General features: G+C 41.6%; 1 long non-coding RNA gene across 3 annotated transcripts; it reads left to right on the top strand.

The window, feature by feature from the left end:
* The first annotated feature begins 77 nt into the window (after positions 1 to 77).
* LOC112644789 (uncharacterized) lies at positions 78 to 15,591 on the top strand. 3 transcript variants are annotated; one of them, XR_007407776.1, is made up of 4 exons: positions 78 to 299; positions 943 to 1,033; positions 2,611 to 4,469; positions 15,376 to 15,591. It is a non-coding gene; the product is annotated as an uncharacterized LOC112644789 (long non-coding RNA). The 3 variants fall into 3 exon arrangements; XR_007407775.1 differs by lacking the exon at positions 15,376 to 15,591 and having other exon boundaries at positions 2,611 to 2,700; positions 4,267 to 4,499; XR_007407774.1 differs by lacking the exon at positions 15,376 to 15,591 and having other exon boundaries at positions 2,611 to 4,499.
* Positions 15,592 to 22,761: the final 7,170 nt, after the last annotated feature.

Here is a 22,761-nt window from a genome sequence, read left to right as displayed (position 1 = left end):
ATGACGATAATAATGGAAACAGAGGGTGTCACCCAGCACTGAGTTCCAAATTCCCAAAGTCATTCTGAGATCGTCGTTTGCCATCAGATTCTTGGCTGACTCCCAAGCCAGGTTCAGAAGAGCCCTTGCACTCTGGAGCCCCCAGAAGGACTTAGTGCTTGTAGGCTCTGGCAGCTTCGGGGTGTCTGGGGAGGGCAGTCCTACCTGAGGCTGTCCTGAGTCTGAGACATGTGGCGCTTGGGGCTGACTCTCTGCGGTGGCTCCGGGTCCCCTGGCAGTGTCACTCTGGTGTGAACCTGGTAGGCCCTGGGACGGAGCAGGGGCTCCCTCCCCTCCATACCGAGCGTGGCACAAGTCAGCATCTCCCACTGCAGGCCGGTCCTTGCTCCAACTCTGGGGCTCCGCCAAAAGCAGCGAGCTGCCCTCTTATTCCTTAAGACGCGTCCTGTGTCCTTTTATGGATAGAAGACATTTGAATTGTGTCCTAGCTGTGCACATGTTCACCCTTTAGAATTCATTTGCCATTTGTTTATTTATCATAAATGCAACAAATTGAAAGGGAGTGCCCAGCGTGTACCAGGCCCTGGCTTAGGTAGGCAGTGAAAGACCACGGTCTGATGTCAGACCATGTAGACATCATATAAATGCTAGTGACATATATGTAACATACATAAAATATATATTATATATATTTATCAAACTCAATCTATACGCATACATGTGTGTGTGTATATATATAAAAACTCAAAAGATACTTAACATGGCAAGTCAAAGCCAACTTTGCAAGTGTTTGTGTCTTTCCAGGGTGACTTCTATGGCACTGCCAACACCATCTGCTCTAGAGCAGAAAGACTACTTAATAGCCAAAAGCAGCTGCCAGCTTAGGCTTCAATGTACTCTTGTAGTTCTCTCCAGGATGACCTGATATGACCACCCTTCTAGGTAAAGAGGATTCTATCTCCATTTGACGATTAACCCTCAACCTGAGGAAAGAGAGGTCCTGCCAGCCTGGCTGACTTGAAGTCACAGGAGGGTAAGATTTTCACAATTTAGAGTCCTACCTTGAAAAGGCCAGTGTGTCAATCCCTCGGGGGCCGGGGGGGTTGGGGGGGGTGAGGTGGGGTGGTGAATTTGGTTTGGTGTGGTTGGGGTCTGACTGTTTCAGTACGATTGATATGAGGAAGGATCATATTTCTGAAATACTAACATGTGTTTCATTTTCCCTGATATTTTTGAGTTACAGTACAACATGGTGACTAATCCCTAGGAATGGAGTGCAGGCAGGGGTGAAGGTAGGAGTGGGCTGGGGAAGAAAGGGGAGTGAAGTGCATTGGCATCGAGACTTTTTCCATTCTTAAATTTGACATAAAAATTAGTTTTGCTATAGGGAAAAAAAGAAAAAAAAGAAATCTCCTACATACCTGACATTCTGGGGGTGAGAGTTCAAAATGCCTCAGAAACTTTAGGGAGGGGGGTTAGTCTGCAATTAAAGTATTCCAGTACTAACTGCTGTCCAGTGGCCAACTTTCACAAACTGCTTAATAACAAAAGCAAGATCATTATAAGCAACTTGGGAAATGCCAAAGTGCTCAAGTAAAGAGAAAAAAACATTTATAACATTAGTACCCATTTCCTTCCTTTTTTTTTTTTACCCATTTCCTTTCTATATACATATATTTTTGTTTTGTTTTTGCTTTTTACAAAACATCACTGAAATGAGATTGTATATAAAATTTATCTCACTGTCTTATCTGACCATTAACATTGCTTAAGAACATTTTTGTCATTAAAAAGCATATACATGTATTTTTATTTATTTATTTATTTTTATACATGTATTTTTAAATGAATTATGTTATGTTGCAAAATTAACCCATATTCATTGCATAAAATTTAGGAAAAAGAGGAAGTAAATAATCCTAACTTCAGGGGATCATTACTAACATAGTTGTTAAAGTAGTTATGATATTAATATAGAGCTACAGGCAAGTGTTCTACCAGTAAAAGCTCATTATTATCTTTATCTTTCTTTATCTATTTTCTTTTATCTTTCTTTATCTTTTATCTTTGACCTGAGATGTCAAAGGATCAAAAAGAGTACAGAGTAAAAGACATGATTAATCCAGTACATTGGAGGAACATCAGGGGGAAGAGTGGCCAGAGTTAGCAAATGGAGATAAAAGTGTCTTCCTTTTAGGGTTCTTATAAGATATTTCATATAAATGTAAAGTGTTTCTCACAGTGCCTGGCATATGATCAGCACATATTTATAATTTTATACTAATTTTAAACAAAGCAATATCACCTTCTACAAATTGTTCTACAACCTGCTTTTTTAATATTGAATAATATATCGGGATCATTTTTACATGTTAAACATAAATCTGCAATATAATTTGAATATCTACATGGTGTTCCTTTCTATGTGTATGAGACAAATCAAATGTGATTTCCAGTGGCTGCATAATATGCCATCATGTATATGTGCTATAATCTATTAACATTGTGTCATCTGTTACCATCCAGCTGCCCAGGGACAATGAAGCCATGCTAACTATAATGAAATATATTTCTCTGACTCTCTCTTAATTTTCTTTTGCTGGGCTTTAGGTCCTCTTCAAAGACTCCTCCTGTCATTTCTAGGAGTCCCCAACGGATCCAATCTATTCATTCAACCAACAAATATTGAGCACGTATCAGGTACCAGGGAGTGTGCTGAAGATGCAGTAGTGAGAAAAAAAGGACACAGCTGCTGTTCTTTGGGTGTTTTCAATCTAAAAGGGGACACCAGACCTTAATCAAATAATGACTCAGGGAATCAAATGCAAGCTAACTTAAGTAACTAGAAGAACGAGTAGAAAGCTTATAAGAACAATGGCAAAGGTACTTGACCTTGGCTGGGGCTCAGGTCTCCAAGGAAGTTCCTAATTGAAATGAGCTCTGGGGTCCGGGGAAGTTCATGGGGTCTGGGTGAAGTGGTTCTGAAGAAAGAGGGCTGTCTCTGGCAGAAGGAACGGCAAGGGCAAGAGCTCTGTGGTAGGAGAAGGCACAGTATGCAGGATACACAGTTCAGAACTGGCAAGTTTGAATGATTTCAGCAGGCTCTGAGGCAAAGTTGCTGCCCCTCATTATCTGGTACCTGGTTCTGGGGGTGATAGAGGCAGGGGAATAGTGGCCCTAATTGTCAGAACCCATTGAGGAGGTAGGTGATGGTGTGGGCTCTGGGTTGGCTAGTTTGCATATGAAAGTCACACTAGCGGGCAGGTTGTTTGCTATCTCTAGAAATTGGCTAGCCCTAGGATGGGAGTCCCTCCAGAGTCAGTAGGCCCTGAGATGTCAAAGGATCAAACAGAGTACAGAGTAAAAGACATGATTAATCCAGTACATTGGAGGAACATCAGGGGGAAGAGTGGCCAGAGTTAGCAAGAGGGACAGATGATGAGGAAGGATGACATTTCTCACTGTTTCTGAGGGACTTCAGTGAAAAATGATCTTCCCAGTTTTTGTAATCCTTTCCCCCTTTGGGCACAAACATATGGCTGGACTGGAGGTCTAATCTGGCTGAGAGAAACATCTGCACTCAGATGTGTCCCAGCAACTATCCTCCAATAACTCTTGATATAAATTACATATCCTCTAATATGTCCTAGCAACATATTGGCCTAAGCCTGAGTGCTAGGTCTCTTCCTTGGGAATATATTATTTTCTTACATTCTTTGGTCAAATTAGCCCTAGGGCAGTGGTTCTCAATCAGGAACAATTTTGTGGGATTTAGGACATTTGACAATGTCTGGAGACATTTTTGGTTGTCACAACTTGGTGGAGAGTATTAGAGTGCAGAAGTCAGGGATGCTGCCAAACATAACAAAATGCTTGGGACACATTCCCCAACCCCCCACCCCACACACACAGCAGAGCATCATCTCTCCCAGAATGTCAGTAGTAGGGCTGAGACTGGGAAATATTATCCCAGATATCTGTATCCTGGAAGTGAATAGAGTCAGAGGTTAAGCCATGGCCCTTCACAAAAAGAATTTTTCATTAAAAATCACCCTGTAGTGGATATATTATATTCATTATTTGTATAACTTGTCTTTTAGTCTCAAGAAATATCTGATTTTTCTTCTACCTATTCCTTCTCTCTATGTCTGTTTTGGAAAAGAAGGCCTGGGGGCATATTTAGAAAGAGTTACCTAATCTGCTATCTTATAGCACCATTCCAAAGCTCTTTAAGTGATGGTCTCCTATTTGTTTTATTTTTTTTAGATTCCCTGTTACTTTATGAAATTGAGTCAAGTCGACAAGTCTTTAATAACTGCCTACCATATACTTAGCACATGTCATTCTGGAAATCTAACACAATGCCTGACCCAGTGCACAGAGGGACCTAACCCATGAGAATGTACATTATCTTATGTACTTTTCCCAGTAGCCTTATAATGAAAGGATTCATATACCTCCGCTTACACGTGAGTAGATAAAGGCTTGGAGAGAGTTGAGTTGTGCCTAGATCACGTGGCTAGTATGTAGTAGACTCTGGATTTGAACCCAAGCACATGGTCTGCCCCAAAGCCAATGCCCCTCTTGTGGAACTCCATAACTCTTTCCCACTGATGAAAACTGGGGAGCACAACTTTTTATCCCATTAAGAACTATCCTCCAATTGGCTCTTTTAATTTAGAGGACTCTGTTCAGCTCATTCAGCTTCTCCACCAAAGAAGTGAGCATAGTTCTGGATGAAAGGAAAAATATTAACCAAAGGAATCAACAGGCTTCATAATAGTTTAACTCCCATTCTACCAGAAAGTCTGACTCTCAAAAACTCTGACTCCCACCTAATTAGTACCTTAGTCGAGGCGCTATAAATTAGCAGAGATTAGTTAGGGATAATGAAAAAGGTGGGGGACATATCCTAACATTGCTCCAGTTTTATTCCACAGATAGCTCCCTGGGAAATTAAACAGATTCTCATTGAGCCTGAGGTGAGCCTTGAATTTCAAAGAAGATGAAAAGACTCATCAGAGCAAACCTATTCCTGCTCTTGATAGAAATTACTTCTCCTCAGATGTCAGCCCCTTCCCCACCCCCTCAGACTATCTCTTCCAGACTGTCAGCAGTTATTTTTTAAGTTTTATCCTTCTGTACTATTTTAGTGGGGTTTTTTTTTTTTCCTATTATGCCCATATACCTGCTACAAAGTAGGACATGAGCTAGCTAGCTAAATAATCTTTAGTAAATACATAGAACTATACCCTATGGTAGAGCTTTAAAAATAAAAGGCATAGGGCAGCCTGGGTGGCTCAGCGGTTTAGCGCCGCCTTCAGCCCAGGGCGCGATCCTGGAGACCTGGGATCGAGTCCCACATCGGGCTCCCTGCATGGAGCCTGCTTCTCCCTCTGCCTGTCTCTCTCTCTCTCTCTCTCTCTGTCTATGAATAAATAAATAAAATCTTTAAAAAAAAATAAAAATAAATAAATAAAAGGCATAAAGAAAGTTGCAGAACAGTATATAAGATGTGATTTCAACTGTGTTGTAAAAGGAAAATATATTTTAATATGTTCAAAATATGTCTGGACTAAGACAATGGCTATCACAAGGAAGAGGAACAGAGGAGGTCAGTCGGTGGTAGGGTGTAGGAGATGTTCACTTTGAAGATTTGAAGACCTAGTCCACTTTCCCAGGTAGAATTCTATAGATGACAAGATGCCATTTTGAAAGTTCATGCCTTATCTATAATTTAAGGCATTAAGTTCTTGATTTGTTTACTAAAGACTATAATTAATTACAGATCATAGAGACTCCTGATAAAATACTTAGTCTCTCACAAACTGCTTTGCACACCAGAGATCCACACTCTGATTTCAGAATGGCTATACCTTCTACCAGAGAGTGTAACACATCTTCTTTGCACTAATATATTACACTTTTTAGGTCAATACTCACTTACCTGGCACACTTCAATTGACCCCTAGCAATGCCAATTTTACTGTACATAGTTACAACTATCACTGGGCACAGAAAGATTTGTATAATCACCATCCTGCCCTTACCCAACAAAAATGATACAAGTCATTCAGCAGCTGATCTCAGTTAAAAGCAGAATCAGTAAACCTTTGTACTGGTGGGTTTGCCAAGCAGAGCTCCTTGGCGCTACAAATGTACTGACTAGTTGGAGAGAGAGCCTCCAGGTCAAACCATTCACTCTGCACCCCTATCTTTCTTCCTTTGGTCCAACTTTTTTTTTCATGGTCATACTGCAGTCTCTGCTGAAATTTAAGAAAGACTAAAAATCAGGGACACCTGTTGTAGTTGGAAATGACCATGCTGTCTGTGTTATAGTGGCCATTGAGCCTGACAGCTGCACAAATGCAAGGCCAGTCAGGGACCACTTCAATAGAAGGGACTTCTCTGGAACAAAAATGCCAACAGAAACTCAGAGCCTGGACTGTTTTGCTGTGGCTTGCTTGCTTGTTTGCCTGGTGTTTTACAGAAAGAATACTTTCTGGTCTGTCTCAAAGTGGGGAATCATCAAAATTATATATATCCATCTAAATATTTTGTTTTATCTTAAAGCATATATGTCTACTTTCCAGTGACTAATGTAGGGCCCAGGCTTGATTTGAGTGTGGACACACTGGACTTATGTTGTTGCCCCTTTTAAGTGAATTCCAGTTTTTGACACACCATGTACGATTTCCAGGTTGGATTTCTCTAAAGTAGAATTCGAACTCCAAGACTACTCGTGAAACAGTCGTAGAGTAGATACCATCTAGATTTTTACAATCTTTCCCTACAGAGTTAACTTTCCCATACATAATTCCATAGCAATATTTTTGGTAGCTTGTTTTTATTAAGTCTTTCCAGGTCATTCCCGTTAGTATTCATAGAAAAAAGGACTCTCATTTCACTGGCTTATATAATATGTAATTAAAAGAATATAGTCAACAAGTACAGCTGATCCCTGGACAGTAAGTAGCCCAGCTGGAGGGTAGGTGACTGAGGGAAGAGCTAGAAACAATGTCCTGGGGATGCCTGGGTGGCGTAGCGGTTTAGTGCCTGCTTTTGACCCAAGGCGTGTCCTGGAGACCGGGGATCGAGTCCCACATCGGGGTCCCTGAATGGAGCCTGCTTCTCCCTCTGCCTGTGTCTCTGCCTCTCATGAATAAATAAATAAAAATCTTTAAAAAAAAAAAAAAGAAAGAAAGAAAGAAAGAAAGAAAGAAAGAAAGAAAGAAAGAAAGAATGTCCTATTACCACTGAAACATCAGTCAACAAGTCTTAACTCTGGGAGAAGGGGAAGCGTATGTCGGTTTGTGGCGTATCTACTGTTTATTAGTCTCTTTTAGGGTCTTGCAATGTGTTTTAAGCAGCATTGATGGGATCTTATGCAGAAGAACAGAATATCTGACAGGAGTGGAGGTGTTCTTGGGGAATTGTGTTCATCCTCCGCTGCCCACTCCTTCTATTCCCCTAAGGTGGCCCTTGAAAAGCATCGAGAACACCTAAGGCTGTGTGAAGCATAATATGCAAACCTTGGAGAGTCCAATCCTTTCACAATAGAATGATAAACCAAAATCTAAGGATACCGTGGCCAGAATTGAGCTTTTCAGATTCCTGGGCTTAAACCTTTTCTGCTACATTTTCTGACTTTTATTTTCCATGCAACTTGAGGCTGCCCCTCCTGGGGCCTTTCTGGCATCTGATCATCTTTGTGTGGCAGCCCAGAGGCCAGGAAGGAGTAGGGTGGAAGAGGCTCAGCATGGCCCTCACTCTGTATAGGTCTCTGAACTTCTTGCCACTAGCATCTAATCCCTATGAATCAGTGTGTGGTGGGAAAGGCATGACTTTCTTTCTGACCTTTCTGCAAGACTGTTACTTTTCAACACTCTGTGGGCTGAAGAAGTGTTTTCCTTGCTAAATACATGGTGTCACTTTTGCCTCCAAATTACAGCCAGGGGAGGTAACATCTGAGATGGGCTCATTCAGGAGAAGAGGGTGGAAGAGTGGAAGGGCAGCTTTTAGGAAAGCCAAAAGCAAATGCAAAGTTTCTGACTTGACCTGAGCCAGTACATTGTTCCAGAAGCAGAAGGTGAGAGCAGAGGCCAGAATCATGAAGGGTCCCGTATCCACACTCAGAAGTGTGGAGATTGTCTTGAAGGCCATAGAGTGCTATTAAAGGTTGGCAAGTAGGGGCGTGGCATGGCCAGATTTGTCATTTAGATGGGTCACCCTGTCAACAGGAGAAAATAGCTGGGGGTGGGGGGGGATTGAGAGCAGGGAGACCAGATAGGAGATGGATGGCTACACTAATTCAAGGAAAGATGATACAGTCCCACGCTAAGGCTGTGACAGTGTGGATGGAAGAGAAGAGGCAGTTCCCAAGGCATTAAGGCATCCCTGGGTGGCTCAGCAGTTTGACACCTGCCTTCGGCCCAGGGCGTGATCCTGGAGACCCGGGATCGAGTCCCATGTCGGGCTCCCTGAGTGGAGCCTGCTTCTGCCTATGTCTCTGCCTCTCTCTGTGTGTGTGTGTGTGTATGTCTCATGAATAAATGAATAAAATCTTAAAAAAAAAAAAAAAAAGAAGAAGAATGCCGGTACTTAGAACACTTTCCAGTGCTGACTAGAAAGTTAGATTAAAGTGACCAAAACAGTTTGCCGGAGCATGGAAGAGAGTGTGCATGTGATCAAGCTTCTGACTCGATTGCAAGGAATATTCTTACAGCTTCTAGCTCTCCTACTGGGGCTACCCCACATGTGACCGAACAGGCTGTTTAGTGCTGTCCACTACAGAAGACGCTACTGACACAGACTGTAATGTGTTCAGGCCACAGCCCCTTCAGTTGTACAGTCCTACCATCTTGCTTCTCTATGGTTGTGCAAACAAAAATTTCCAGAAGAAGTCTACATAGCTTCTTGAGGAATGTCATGTGAGGTATATAAGCCCAACTAAACAGAATAGGTAAGAGTAAGGAAAGATGCCTACCAGGAGCTTTTAGGAGCTAATGCCAACCTGAAACAGTCCTTGCCCCACACAGGCTCTGGGAGAGGAAAGGAGGGCAGACGGCAGCAGGCATTTGGGCAGTTGGGAAAGGACCCAAGGAAGTTATACGAAGCACTTGGCATCATAACAGCCTGAGACAGAACTTCCACCAATGTAATGAGGCTCTGAAACAGAGAAACAAGCCCTATCACAGACACCCGGCCATGGTGCCCAATTCAAGGGCTCTGGGAATGGCCTGCAGGGGAAGAGTCTTCATAATGGCAAGGCCCTCGGCAGTATCTGCGTCCCCCACACACTGAGAGGCATTTCCTTTCCCTTCTGTGTTTGGGAGAGGCTGTGTTTTGTGCACTTCCCTTTGCTTCACATGAGTCAGTATGGATGGTAAGTCTTCTAGAGGCAGGATCTTTGTTCACAATTCATGGTGCATCTGAACTCTAGGAGAAGTAAATGAGTATGTGTAACTGTCCTTCAGTTTACCCACTTGATGTATTTCTAAGAAGCTGTGGGTGTACCGCATACAAACCAAGTTTCAACACAAGTTGTCCCTAACAGATGAAAATTGCAAATGAAAGTGCCACATGCTGTGTAGATCACACGATCAGTGCCGAACGGTGCCTGGCACATAGCAGATGCTCCCTGAATGTTCACTGAATTCACAAATAAGTGGGTTATGTTAACTAAGCACTTCCACACAAATGATCTCATTTGATCCTCCCAAGTCTCAGAAGTAGGTGTTGTTATCTGTGTCTTATAGAAGAGAAGACGGAAGCTCTGAAAGGTTCGCTGACTTACATGCTCAAGGTCACACAGCTACTATATGCTGTGGCTGGTATATTAATTGAGATCTTTTGATTCTTTCCACCACTCGACAGCTGTTTGTAAAAGCTTCAGTCTGCACAATTCTGATTTAAATGAACCTACTGAGCAATCCTCTGGTGAAGAAGAAAAACATGCCTAATGCTTATGTTATAAGTCATTTTGGGGGTATTATTTTGGATTTTCCAGAGTGGGGTTCTCCATCTTGTAAATGCATAAATCCCTAGTTTGCACTCATTTTGAAGACTGACTAACTGTAGCACATAAAGGATACACAAATGGTAACTACAAAGAGAAAGAAAAAGAAAGAAAGAAAGAAAGAAAGAAAGAAAGAAAGAAAGAAAGAAAGAAAGAAAAAGAATGAAAGAGAAAGAAAGAAAGAAAGAAAGAAAGAAAGAAGGAAAACAAGGAGAATGAAAAAAATAGACTTCATCCCTTCTTTTGTCCTATTAGAATCTACTTCTCTCCTATTTAGCAAACATTACATAATACTTTATTTCTTATTTTCTGCCTTGTTCAAGGCCTAAATATTTGTTTTCTAAAATTGGGACCCTGATTGGTTGGGTTGACATGGTAAACTAATGAAGTCGAAATTGATCTGTGGAGGAGTGAAAAACCTACTCCTCCAAACTATAGATGCTGGAAACCATAGATGGAGGAAGTCTTGAGCTTTCTTCTATGTAAAAATGGAAGCAGTGGAACCCCCTGGTGCAGGAATCTTGTCTCAGAATGTGTCACCTCTCACGTGTACCAGCGAGTGGGCTCTGCCCATGTGGTTATTCAGATTCCCATGCCTCTCCCACCTGCTTGAGGCATCTGGGGCCAAAATCAGCTCAAAACTTCACATCCTCTGCCTCCCTAAGTGACCCCTAAGCCTCCCGCTGAAGGCAGTGTTCTGGTCCCTGTCCCCAACTGCTGTTGAACTTTGCGTGCTTGGTGTGCTTTCTCTCCTGATCTTTTTTTAGGTAAGAGTGAACAGAAGCCCAAAGATCAGGTGTTGGCTACAGAACAAAGATGTTTACTTTCCATTAGGATCAAAGGTGAACATAAATCAAAAATAAGTATAGCACCTTGACCAAGTCTTTCACACAATTAAACAGAATCTATTTTGATAATTATATCAGCAGAAACTGCTCGGGAGAATTTGCCTAAAGCAATGATTATCTTAATCTGATCTACCAAGTCCTCATTTGACTAGCAAAGTGTCACTTCATGGCCACAGGACAGGAGATTGCAGCACAGATCTCAGGAGATCTTAAAGTGGTATTTTTAAGAATTCCAGAGACCTCAACCTTGCCTGTGGTTAAACTTTATTCATTCAGCCTTCCCTGTTTCAGAACTTTGTTTTCCAAGTTAATCTATCTAAAGTGCTGAGAGGAAACAATTGAGTAAAATCTAAAGGAAATTTGCTTCATATGTTAGTTTATAAAAGAGGGTCCAGGAAGTCCTAAATACATACATGCATGCATAAAATTTTGATGGAGGTGACAATGTATTCGCCAGCAAGCAAACTGCAAATTCACAATGGTGTTTATTGAAGTGCACTATATTTAGCAAAGGCAAGTCTGATGGGGCTTGGCTTCGAGAGGGCCGTTTGATCCTTCCTTTCATCACTGCCTGGTGAGGAGGACCTTGGCGAGGCCTGAGTGGGGAGAAATCACCACCAGGGCTTCCACCGCACGAACCTCCTCTCTTGTGACCAAACATAGCCCTGCTGCTTCAGGAAGGTTTGCATAAAAGGGATTGGTTTTCATTTGATTCTGCAAATGAACTCACTGTGAAAGCCTGGCAGAAAGGAAGAGAATAAGAAAGAAAAAAAATTCTTAGGCAGTTCTGGCCAGCTTCCAAAAGCTTCAAGCTGACAGCACAAGTGGTTTAATCTGCTTCTTTAGAGCTGAAGACATGCTTAACTTTCAAGGCCACAAACTTGGGACTTAATGAGTGATCACCTGAAATTCTGAATTTTTTTCTGGTAAAAAACAAAAACAAAACCGGGGATCCCTGGGTGGCGCAGCGGTTTGGCACCTGCCTTTGGCCCAGGGCGCGATCCTGGAGACCCAGGATCGAATCCCACGTCGGGCTCCCGGTGCATGGAGCCTGCTTCTCCCTCTGCCTATGTCTCTGCCTCTCTCTCTCTCTCTCTCTCTCTCTCTCTGTGACTATCATAAATAAATAAGAATTAAAAAAAATAATAAAATCTTTAAAAAAAACAAAAAAACAAAACCAGAAAACAAGATATCATGCTTGAACTATGCCACCTTAAAATAATTTTTTTTAATTGTAGAAATGGTGGTCCCTTTCTTGAACTTAAAAAATATTGTAGAAATGTGTCACTTCTCTGAGAATCATTTTGCATCTGTTGTTACCATATGATTACATTCAAACTGTTGAAGGCAAAAAGATAGCCCTCTTTAAAGTGAAATGAATCGAGCTGGATCTAAAATAACTGTTATTTATTTGCTGACTGCTTACCACCGGCAGGCACAAGTCTTTGTTTTATTAAAAAGATAAGTAGCGATGAAACATATTCACTGTTTTCAGGGGCTCACAATCTACCAGGGGAAGCACACATTTATGACTAGGTAAAGATATATATTCTAATTTTCACATAGTGCAATGAGCATTACATAAAAGGTATGGGCAGGACACTGTAGAAACAAGAAGAGGTAGTAATGAATTCAGCTGCGTGGGGCACAAGTCTGTCTTGGCTTCACATAGATATTAACATTGAGGCTGGGCTTGAAAGAGATGCTCTCTAACAAGACTTAGGAGTCAGGCCAGCACCAGATGGGACATACTGTACAGCGCTTGTTAGCAGTGAGGCCAGCTCTGTTCAGGTACAGGATTACTCACCTGCTGCTACCTATCCAAGTGCCACAGAACTCACTAAGCTGGAAAGCCAGGCTGCTTACTGGCCTTCTTGCTTCAGTTCTCGTGCTTCTGTAGAAGTCTCCTCTCCACAGGCCTCAAGACTCACCCCCTTCCTCTCTGAATCATGTATTTCTTTAACATGTATACTTATACATGTTAAATACATGTTAAATAAAAGCACCTACTTCACAGCATGCCCTCGGCTAGACCCTTGGAATATGTAAGTCAACAAAACAGACAGTAACCCTCTCCTTGTTGAGCTTATTTTCTAACAGTGGAGACAGTCACATGAAAACACAATGAGTAGAAAAGAGTACATTTTATATTAAGAAGTAGAAGTACGATTTAAAATTTTGAACAGTGAAAGGACGTCAGAGTAGTGGCGTTGGGAGCAGGTTGGAATTTTGAACAGGGTGGCCAGGGTGGACCTCGTGGAAAAACTGACCTTCAGCAGAAACATAAAGAAGGCAGGGGGCAGGAAGTGGTGGTCACCATGTGGATAGTTGGGGAAGAGTGTTACAGACAGAGGGAATAGCCAGGGTAAACAACGAAAGTAGAACAGCACCTCCTGTTGTCCAAAACAGTGAAGAGGCCATTATGGCTGGACCAGCGAGCAAGGGGGAGAGAAATAAGGATGAAGTCAGAGAAGAAAGAGGGGGTGGTCATCTCATGGAGAGTCTTCTGGGTATTATAAGGAATCTGGCTTTAACTCTGCGGGAGATGGATTTTAAGCAGGAGAGTGACATGCTTGGACTTATATTTCAAAGAGAAACAATCTGGCTGCCCTGTTGGAGTTAGGCCATACGGGAAAGGTTAAAACCACACAAATGCTTCGGATCTGGCTTTAGTAATCAGGATGGAGAGCTGGAGGCTGAGAGGAGGAGAGGAAGTGGAGGAAGTGGGGAGGTGAGGGAGGCCTCTGGGTATATTTTGAGGACTGAGCCAACAGTATTTGTGGATGGATTGGCCAGGAGGTGAAAGAATGGGAGAGTTCAAAGATGACACCAAGGATTTTGGCCTCAACATCTGGAAGGATGGAGTTTCCATCAGCTGAAATGGGAAGAGCTACATGTGAAAGAGATTTAGGATAAGGTAAGGAGTTCAACTTTGGACATATGAAGTTTGAGGTGTCCATTAAACACCCCAGCAGAGACCTGAACCAGAGTTCATGAGAAGGGTTAGGATAAAGATATTCATTTGGGAATCATTGCTATGCAAATCATACTGAAAGTATTGAATTCTACTGGGTGAAATCATGAAGTGAAAGTGTATATGTGGAGAAGAAGAAAAGACCATGTATTGAGAAAAAAGGAACAAACATAAAAGACAGAAGGAGAAATCAATGAGGTAGGAAGAACTCCACACAACATAGTCTCCTGAAAGCCAAATGAAGAAACTTACAGTCAAGGAAGAAGGAATGGTCAACTGTGCCCATTGCTGCTGAGAAAAGTAGAGGGCTGACCTTTGTATTAAACAGTGTAGGGCCGCCTGGGTGGCTCAGCAGTTGAGCAGCTGCCTTCCACCCAGGGCATGGTCCTGGAGTCCTGGGATCGAGTCCCACATCGGGCTCCCAGCATGGAGCCTGCTTCTTCCTCTGCCTGTGTCTCTGCCTCTCTCTTTGTGTCTCTCATGAATAAATAAATAAAATGTTTTTTAAAAATAGGTAGTGTAGGTCATTGTTCAATCCAAGGACTCATCTGTAACTTTTATAAGAGCAGTTTTGATGGAGTGTTGAGTGCAAAGTGTGTTGGGGTAAATCATTCCCAGTCTCTGTTTCAGAACCACGTTCCCCAACCTATTTCTATCTGCTCTGTATCTTAGCCTTCTGTTTACTTTGCTGGTTCCTCATTTCTGTCTCCATATCAAATTTGGATTTGGTGCTGAGCCCCTTTTCCATGGTTATAACTTTGAGGCCTTTAAATAATGTGTCCCAGCCACATTGCCTCTAGATGCTCGAAATAAAAATCCTTTCCAGCTCCCTTGGACCCAGACCCTTTCTGTTCTGACATTACCCATATGACTTATTGCTACTGGATTTGTCCTGGCTTTAGGTTCAAGGGGAGTAGACAGACATAAGATTCAAAGAGTTTACCACAGATTGGGTTGCTGGCACAGCGTTCTTGGTGCACAGATCTTACCACACTTCTTCTTTCCCATGGTCCAGTCTGTTTCATTTCTCCTGAGGCCTGGATGTAGCAGCTGGCTCTACCCGTCCTGTCTTGAGCTGACCACAAGGCCTAGTTTCTTTTAGTGGCCACTTGGCTTCTGGAGAGTTCTACTTCCCTAGCCTGTCTTCCTCTAAATTCCTTCAAAGCTCCTCTGGAACTTTCTCTTTTAAAGATCATCTAAAGGTATAGGAGCTTCCACTTAACCCTAGTGTTGGTCACATTTCTGAAAACTTTGTGGGCTTAATTAAATTCCCATAGTAGGGTTAAGTTAAGAAGCCCTGCAGAGTTTGCTTTCTTTAAAGGAGATTGGGCTGCATTTCAATTTCATGGTTATATGTGATTTTGGTTTTCCTTTCTCCATGGAAATTGACAAATGAGGGGAGAGGATCTAGTGTAGGATAGGCCTACTGATGGTGACAAGTATCTACTATCTTGGTGCATCCCTTGTTCTCCATTTTATTGGCTTTACAGAAAGCAGGCTGAACTAAGTGACTTGCATATTCATTCTTCTTATAGATTTCTACTCCTCCTCCAACCAGGAAATCACAAGCCCACTTCTTTCCCCCTGAGGCTGTTGAAGAGGAAAGGCTTGGTTGAACCTTTGTTTCTAAATGAATATCTAGGGCAGCCCGGTGGCTCAGTGCTTTAGCACCGCCTTCAGCCCGGGGTGTGATCCTGGAGACCCGGGATCGAGTCCTGCATCCGACTCCCTGCATGGAGCCTGCTTCTCCCTCTGCCTGAGTCTCTGCCTCTCTATCCCTGTGTGTCTCATGAATAAATAAATAAAATCTTAAAAAAGTTAAATGAATATCTAGTATTAAAGATGATCTCTATTTGCCTTTTGTATATACCTTTGATGTATCTTGGGTCAATAAGTTATGAAAACTTCATGAGATGGTTCCATAAAGGTCAACACTCATTCACAGGGTACCTGGAGTCATGAGGCCAACTGTAAAAGCAGCACCAGCAAAAGCAGAGGCCTCCCTGTGCCCTGGACAACATTCTAAGCACTTCACATGTTTTACCTCCCTAAACCCTCACTCTGACCCTATTAGCTATTATTACCACAGTTACAGAGTTGCCCAGTGTCCCCTTAAGAGTGTTCTACATTCTCTACTCACCAGACACAGGGGAGAACATTCTTACTCTCTCCATGGAGTCTTCAGTATGGCCCTCTTTGTGCCAGCAGCTGTCTGAGCTGAACTTTAAAAAGTGCAGCTCTACAAAGTGAGAACTGAGGAAGACACACCCATCCATAGCAAAAGGGTAACTGTGTGGTCTAGATGTCCGTTCTGAGAGGTGTAACACTTTGCTGAGAAGTTGTGAACTCCAGTCCTCCTGCACTCCACTCCCACCGCACATATCAATACAAATGTACACCAAGCATTCACTTCAGCCATTTCAAATAGTTTACATTTTACCACATGCAAAAGTATCAGAAATGGAACAGGTTTTAACCTTCATGCCTTTTAAAAACACTCAGGTACTACATCAAAAGTCAACCAAGTGAGTGAATCATTTCATAGAAGAAAGGCAACAAAGAACAAATAAAAATTTGAAAAGAACAGGGCTTTGTCCGGGAAAGAAAAAAATTGCCAGTCTTTCTAGATAATCAGAAGGATTGGTGGTGCCCAGACATAGGTTTTGTGTGGCTATTTAATTTGTCTAATTAAGGTTGCTAGAATTCATTAAACTTCTTCCATGGAAACAGTATCTCAGGCATACAATTGTTTTGAGCTCGTTTTGAGCACAGAACAGGAAGCAAGCTTCAGGATAGAACTGAGAGGCCAAAAGACATCTCTAATGTTTGAAGTAGAGAGCGTTCTTGAATTAAAGTGCATTTGATTTATGCATATTCAACCACTCTGTGGGAGTGGGAGGCTGGGAAATAAAATGTTATCAAATGTTACTTTGTATTTATTATATATTGAATAAACATGTGCACTTACATATTACATATTTTACATAATTATGCAGATTCACAAGTTATATTATATAAACTGTACACTCAAAACCCTGAAATCAGACTTTATGAGCAGCTCAAGGGATTTCCAAGGGTAATTTTAGCATTACTTGTTTATCTTGAGCACAGTTCTAGAAGTCCAACCAGCCTGTGACTCCTCTGTGAATTAAATGGGCCTTAAGAGGATAAGAAGGCCAATGGGATGGATGTCTCTTGGACCCAAGAACTAATCTAAGTCTGATTATTACTAAGGTGGGGTCTCTACCTGTCAAGAGCCTGGAATTCCCCCCGGAATACAAAAGGAAAAGGTTCAAGTGATTCAGGACTGTGTTTGATCAGTCTGTTAGGTTTTATCCAGATCATGTCAATGAGAGCATGTTTTTTGGGCTGCTGTATTAAAAGTGTGTTGTGTTGAGTTAGAAATGGTTTTCTTGCCCATGAGCTTGCTTCCGTAGCTACAAAAGACATTCAGAGAGAACAGTTCACCAAACTTAGCCCAAAAAATCCTCTGCACCTATTTCTATTCTTAGAGGCCGTGTGTGTGATAATTATACAGAGACCAACTCCAGTCTTATGGAAGGGGGTATATGTTTACAAGGACTAAAATAGTAGCACATTAAAATCAGGCAGGTGCTTGACTGGGGAATGTAAAACCATCTTCTCAAAGAGGCTCTGGAAGTTTTTATTTAAATGTTTTCAGCAAAATAAACTGTTACTAGGAAAACATGTTGTTATAAATATAAGAAGGGTCCGCGGGTTTGAAATGTATCTGGCTGATTTCTCCTTCCTTGTAGTTCCACTAAGCCTACATGCTCAGCAGTGAAAGTCAGATCTCTTGATACCCTTGATCACCCCTGGCAGCGGGCAGAAAATGGTTGGCTTTCTGAGCTTACAACAGACAATCTTTCTTGATTGATGACCCCTGACCTTTTAAAGATTATGTATTCAGAGATCTCATTTGACCCAGGGTCTCTCGTATGGTAGAATGGGCCAGTCTACAGATACCTTACATTCTCCATGTGAGGAAAAAAACACAGGAAAATGAGAGTAAACAGCAAAAGAAGAAACAATGCATTAGTTCAGAGAGTTCATAATTTCTGTGGGTACTGAGAGTAAGGGTCACTTTGTGACGGTGATGGTAGCCAAAGGACCAGAGATAGGGGGCTGGAGCAGAGAGTTCAGAGGAATCGTGAGACCTCTGAAACAGGATGGTTCGTACATATTTATTTCCAGGAGAATCATCAAATTGAAATTGTCAGATTCTCAAAGGGTTTTGGGAATTAAAAAGGATTAGAAGCTTGTCATAGGAGATCACTTTAATCAGTCTTACAAGATTCGTGAAGTTACAGAAGGTATAGAGGAGGCCATCTCAGGAAGTGGGGAGAATGCAAGACATAAGCAAAGAAACACTCTGAGAGATGAAAGTGCAAGGCATACTGGAAATGGTTTTAGATTTGTGTGATTGGGACAGGGAATTCATATGGAACAGCTAGGAAAGTAAACCTGGAGAATAGGTAGGAACTGAAATGGGGGGCAACTTTAAATGAAACCAAAGGAGGGACACCTGGGTGGCTCAGTGATTGAGCATCTGCCTTTGGCTCAGGGCATGATCCCAGGGTTCTGGGATTGAGTCCCACATCAGACTCCCCGCAGGAAGCCTGCTTCTCCCTTTGCCTATGTCTCTGCCTCTCTCTCTGTTATCTCTCATGAATAAATGAATAAAATAATAAATAAATAAATAAATAAATAAATAAATAAATAAATAAATAAACAAACCGAACAAGATTGCGTTTCCTTCTATAGACCATGGGGAATCACTGGTTCCACTTCAACTGAAAAAATATTGTGTGTCTGATACCTACAAAGCAATGTGCGGTGTCCTAGCTTGCAGGTGGGGATGGGAGGCTCATGTGTAAGGGAGAAGGGTTAAAATTTGCTCGAAGTATAACAGTAATTAGCAACCATTAACATTTACTCCCGTGCTTACTGTGGGTCAGTCCTTGGACTAAGTGCTTTAAATGGATTATCTGATTTAATCCTCACACCGCTGTTGAGGTGTACCCTATTGGAGTAAAAGGAAATTACATTACTTGTCCTTAGTTATACAGCCAGGAAAGGTGGAGTCATTATTCAAATTCAGGCAGTTGTAATTCCACTGCCTAAGCTCTGGAAGGCTCTTCCGTTCACTGTTTCGGAATATCCCGACCTACTGCTGCAGCCAGAGATGGCCATGATCCCATGATTCTCATCAATACCAGGGTATTGACATGTCTAGAGGCTCCCAAAGTTTACTGATTGCTACTGATGTGGCAAAATGAATATTGCATGTTTCTATAAACAATCAACTTTATCTCAAGACTTGAAAAAAAATATATGACAACAGATATGAGAATATTATGCATGTAAAAATCACATTGATTAATTTAATTTTTAATGAACATAGCATACATGCAGAAAAGTAAACAATCACAAGCATACAGCTTGTTATACTTTCACACAGCAGATGCAATCATGCAACCAACACCCAGATGAGGCAATGGAGCTCTTCCAAAGCTCCCATCTGCCCTTTCTCTGACATCATCACCAGCAGTAGCCATCATGTAGTATGTTTTCTTTGCAGCTGGCTTCTTTTCCTAACTTTGCATTTATCAGATTTATCTATATTGCTGCCTGTAGCAGTAGACTATATAAGTGACGTTAGCTTTTAGGATAAAACCTGATGCCACAATGAAGTTATTTGCTTTTAAGGGAATATTTTCCTATTTTTTTGAGAATGAAGTTGAGTCTCCTGTTTGGTCACTTTGATGACCAGGTTTGAGCAATATAGGAGAAAGCACTCAATTTGGCATCAGAAGAAAGGATTCTAGTCTTCCTCCACTACTCATAGCTGTGTGACCTTGGGCAAGTTACTTAAATTCTCTGAACTTCTTACCCTATTAATAAAATAAGGAAGTGGGAGTGGGGGAAGGCGGTGGGGGGGGGGCGATGTCTAGGAGACCATTGAGAGAGGAGGGCAGAAGGCGTGAATGTCTCTTGTTCTACCCCTGTATGAGTTGTCTTTGCTTCAATTCTAAGCTGAATGGGCTTAACTTAAAGAAAGTTGATAGAAAAATAAAATTTTTCTAAAATAAAATTGTGTTTTCTATTACAAAAGAAAAGCATATTTGTTGTAATAGTTCAAACAACACCAAGCTGCATAAAAGAAAATTTGATAGTAATTGTTCAATCTTACCTTCCCAGTACACAAAAACAGTTAGTTTGGTGTTTATGCAACTATACATTTTCTATTGGCTACAACTATACTTTCCCTTAATGAGTTTTATTACTGTTATTTTTGAAATGGAATCATACTAATACATTTTCGTCTGTAATTTTCTTTTTGTGGAAATTCTTTCAAGACCGAAGCATATGTTCCTATTCATTTAATGTCTGCAGAATTAATGTCTGCACAATGTGCCATAGCATGCATGCACTTTAATCAATCAACCATTCCTTTACTGATGGATATTTAGGTTGTTTTCCAATTTCTTACTATCACAACATGTTGCAATAAACATCCCTGTACATACCTTATTTAACCCTAACATTCTTATTCTACATGATAGATAGTAACTGTCAGGTTGTTTTCCAAAAAGTTGCTTAATTTGCATCTTGACACTTGAGTTTTGAGCAGATTGGAATGTGAGATTTGAAGCAAGGAAAGAAACAAGATCTTAAACAATTCTCATAATATTTCAAATAGTCCTAGAAAATAAAAAGCTGAAAAATAAAATATTAAGTGCATCTTCAGAGGCTCCCGTTTGAAATTGCTGAAGCCTGAAATCAGAAATGTGAGAAAGGGAAATATTTCCCTAAGGAACACAAAACAGAAATGTGATTTCAGCCCCCAAAATGCAATATGAAGAATTAAAAGACAAAAAAATTCCTGTCTAAAATCACAGAAATGCCATTCGTGTTATTCTGTAGACAGGCAGCTGAGTTGACTGGTAATTTAAAGTGTGTTTTAACACCAACCTGGAAAAACTTCCAGTAACTTTTAAAGCCTAATGATGCATCTTTGTGGACCTGCTGTCCCAGACCCTTAGCAATTCCCCCCTGGAGGACCCTGCTTCCTTCGGGCTGGGATAACCCAGAGGCGAGTCAGGAGAAACGGACAGAGTAAGGCTATTTCACACAGAGGAAGGTTTATTTGTCTCGTCAGGGTTTCACTTTGAGGCTGGTCTGGGAAGGATAATTTTCTTTTATCACAGTAAGATCTGAAACACCAAAATCTCCACTACTCCCTCAAGAGAGAACCAGATGGAAGCTTTTGTCAGGAGCCAAGGGGAAGAAGGGAAAAGGAGGGCAGGGTCTAGGAGACCACTGAGAGAGGAGAGGGGGAATTGGGTGGGAGACCAGAGAGGAGCCAGTCCTTGATACCCATCCTGACTGGAGGGGAAAAAAAGTGAGGAATCTTTTTTGCACCACCTCCGCTCTCTGTGCGCAGGCTTGAGTGTCAAAGTTTTATTTCTGGTGGTGAAGTGTTTCTTCCTGTCCTCCCAAGTTTTAAGGGCATAGCCGAGGGGTGGCATCTACAATGCACATGGCACGATGCTACAACGTGCTCTTCTTTGCCCAAGTAGATTGTGCTACTTATTCATCCTCAGGGTACATGCTGTTTTTTTATTCACAGGGATAGTTTTACACTAATCCTGCCACTCCGTTTCCTTGGACTCTGTGGTGACCAGCTGGTCCCATGCACAGGCAGCTGGTTGAGGCCGTGGCATGGCTAACTGGCCAGCAGTGGCAATACGCCTGCGTGACCTCCACCTCACAGCCCCAGTGCTCAATCACCAACCGAGCGCGGTGGGCTTGAGTCACTCAGACCTGGGCAGTCAGTGCTCTAGCACTGTTAGTTGTGGCAAGGTCACGCAGCTACACATCTTCACTAACCTACATTTTTTCTCTATAAAATGGGAATAATCATTGCTCTCTCGTGGTGTTCCTGAGAGGATTAAACAAGCCAGAGCATATATGTACCTCAGTAACTACATACATAACCTCAGTAACAACATAACTAAACACTTTTTGGCACACCCAGCCAAAAAACAAATTAAAATAAAATAAAAAATAATGTGATGACTTCCCTTCAGATGTAATTCTTAGGTGTGCCCACCTGGGCCAGGAGGTGAAACAGCTGGCCACACTCCGTCATTAAGCAGCGTCCAACAGAAAAGCCTCCCTCACATCAGTGTTTGAGGATAAATGTGCAGGTATATTATGGAAACCCTTACACAGAATTCAAAGTAATCAGAAAATCTCTCCCTCTTATTGCAATCCAGAGAAGCGTGAGAATGTCTGTGGTTAGTAAATCTTTTGTCTGACGTCTGGTTCGAGTCCAAGTTTAAACCTATCTCTTTATTTCTGGTCTAGGAGTCTATATCTGCTAAAGTGCTCTTCCTTTTGAATGATATATTTATCTATTGTATTATGCCACTGTCAGAGACCTGGAATATAACCATATCCTTTTTTTCCAAATGGTGGATAGCTTGGCCTTCATTCTCAATTTCTTTAATCATGTTAAAGTTTCTCATACTGTGATACATTTCACAAGACTTTCAGGGAATGCTAAGAACTTTCTCTGCAGAGATAAAAATAATGACACTGAGTCATTTCCTTTGTTGCTCTTTGAAATCCCATATAAAGTTATCTAACAAGTATACCTTGCCTGGTCTAGCAAGTATGCCTGCTTAACACGGGTTAACGCTGGCAATATTAGTCACTGTCAATTGCTCAAGAGTTGAGATCAGATAGGCAATCACTGAGTTCATCTGTAAAAAAAAAAAAATGACTATAGTCATATTAAGGAATAAAAGGCTCTATGGCTACCAAATGAGTATTTCAAAGTAATATATACTGACAGAGAACTCTGGAAATGCAGGGACAGGCAGGTTGGGGTT

The sequence above is a fragment of the Canis lupus genome, chromosome 32 (genome assembly GCF_003254725.2).
Source record: "Canis lupus dingo isolate Sandy chromosome 32, ASM325472v2, whole genome shotgun sequence".
Classification (NCBI taxonomy): Eukaryota; Metazoa; Chordata; class Mammalia; order Carnivora; family Canidae; genus Canis; species Canis lupus.
Note: the sequence above shows the minus strand (reverse complement) of the source record. Positions and strands in the feature narration are given on the sequence as shown.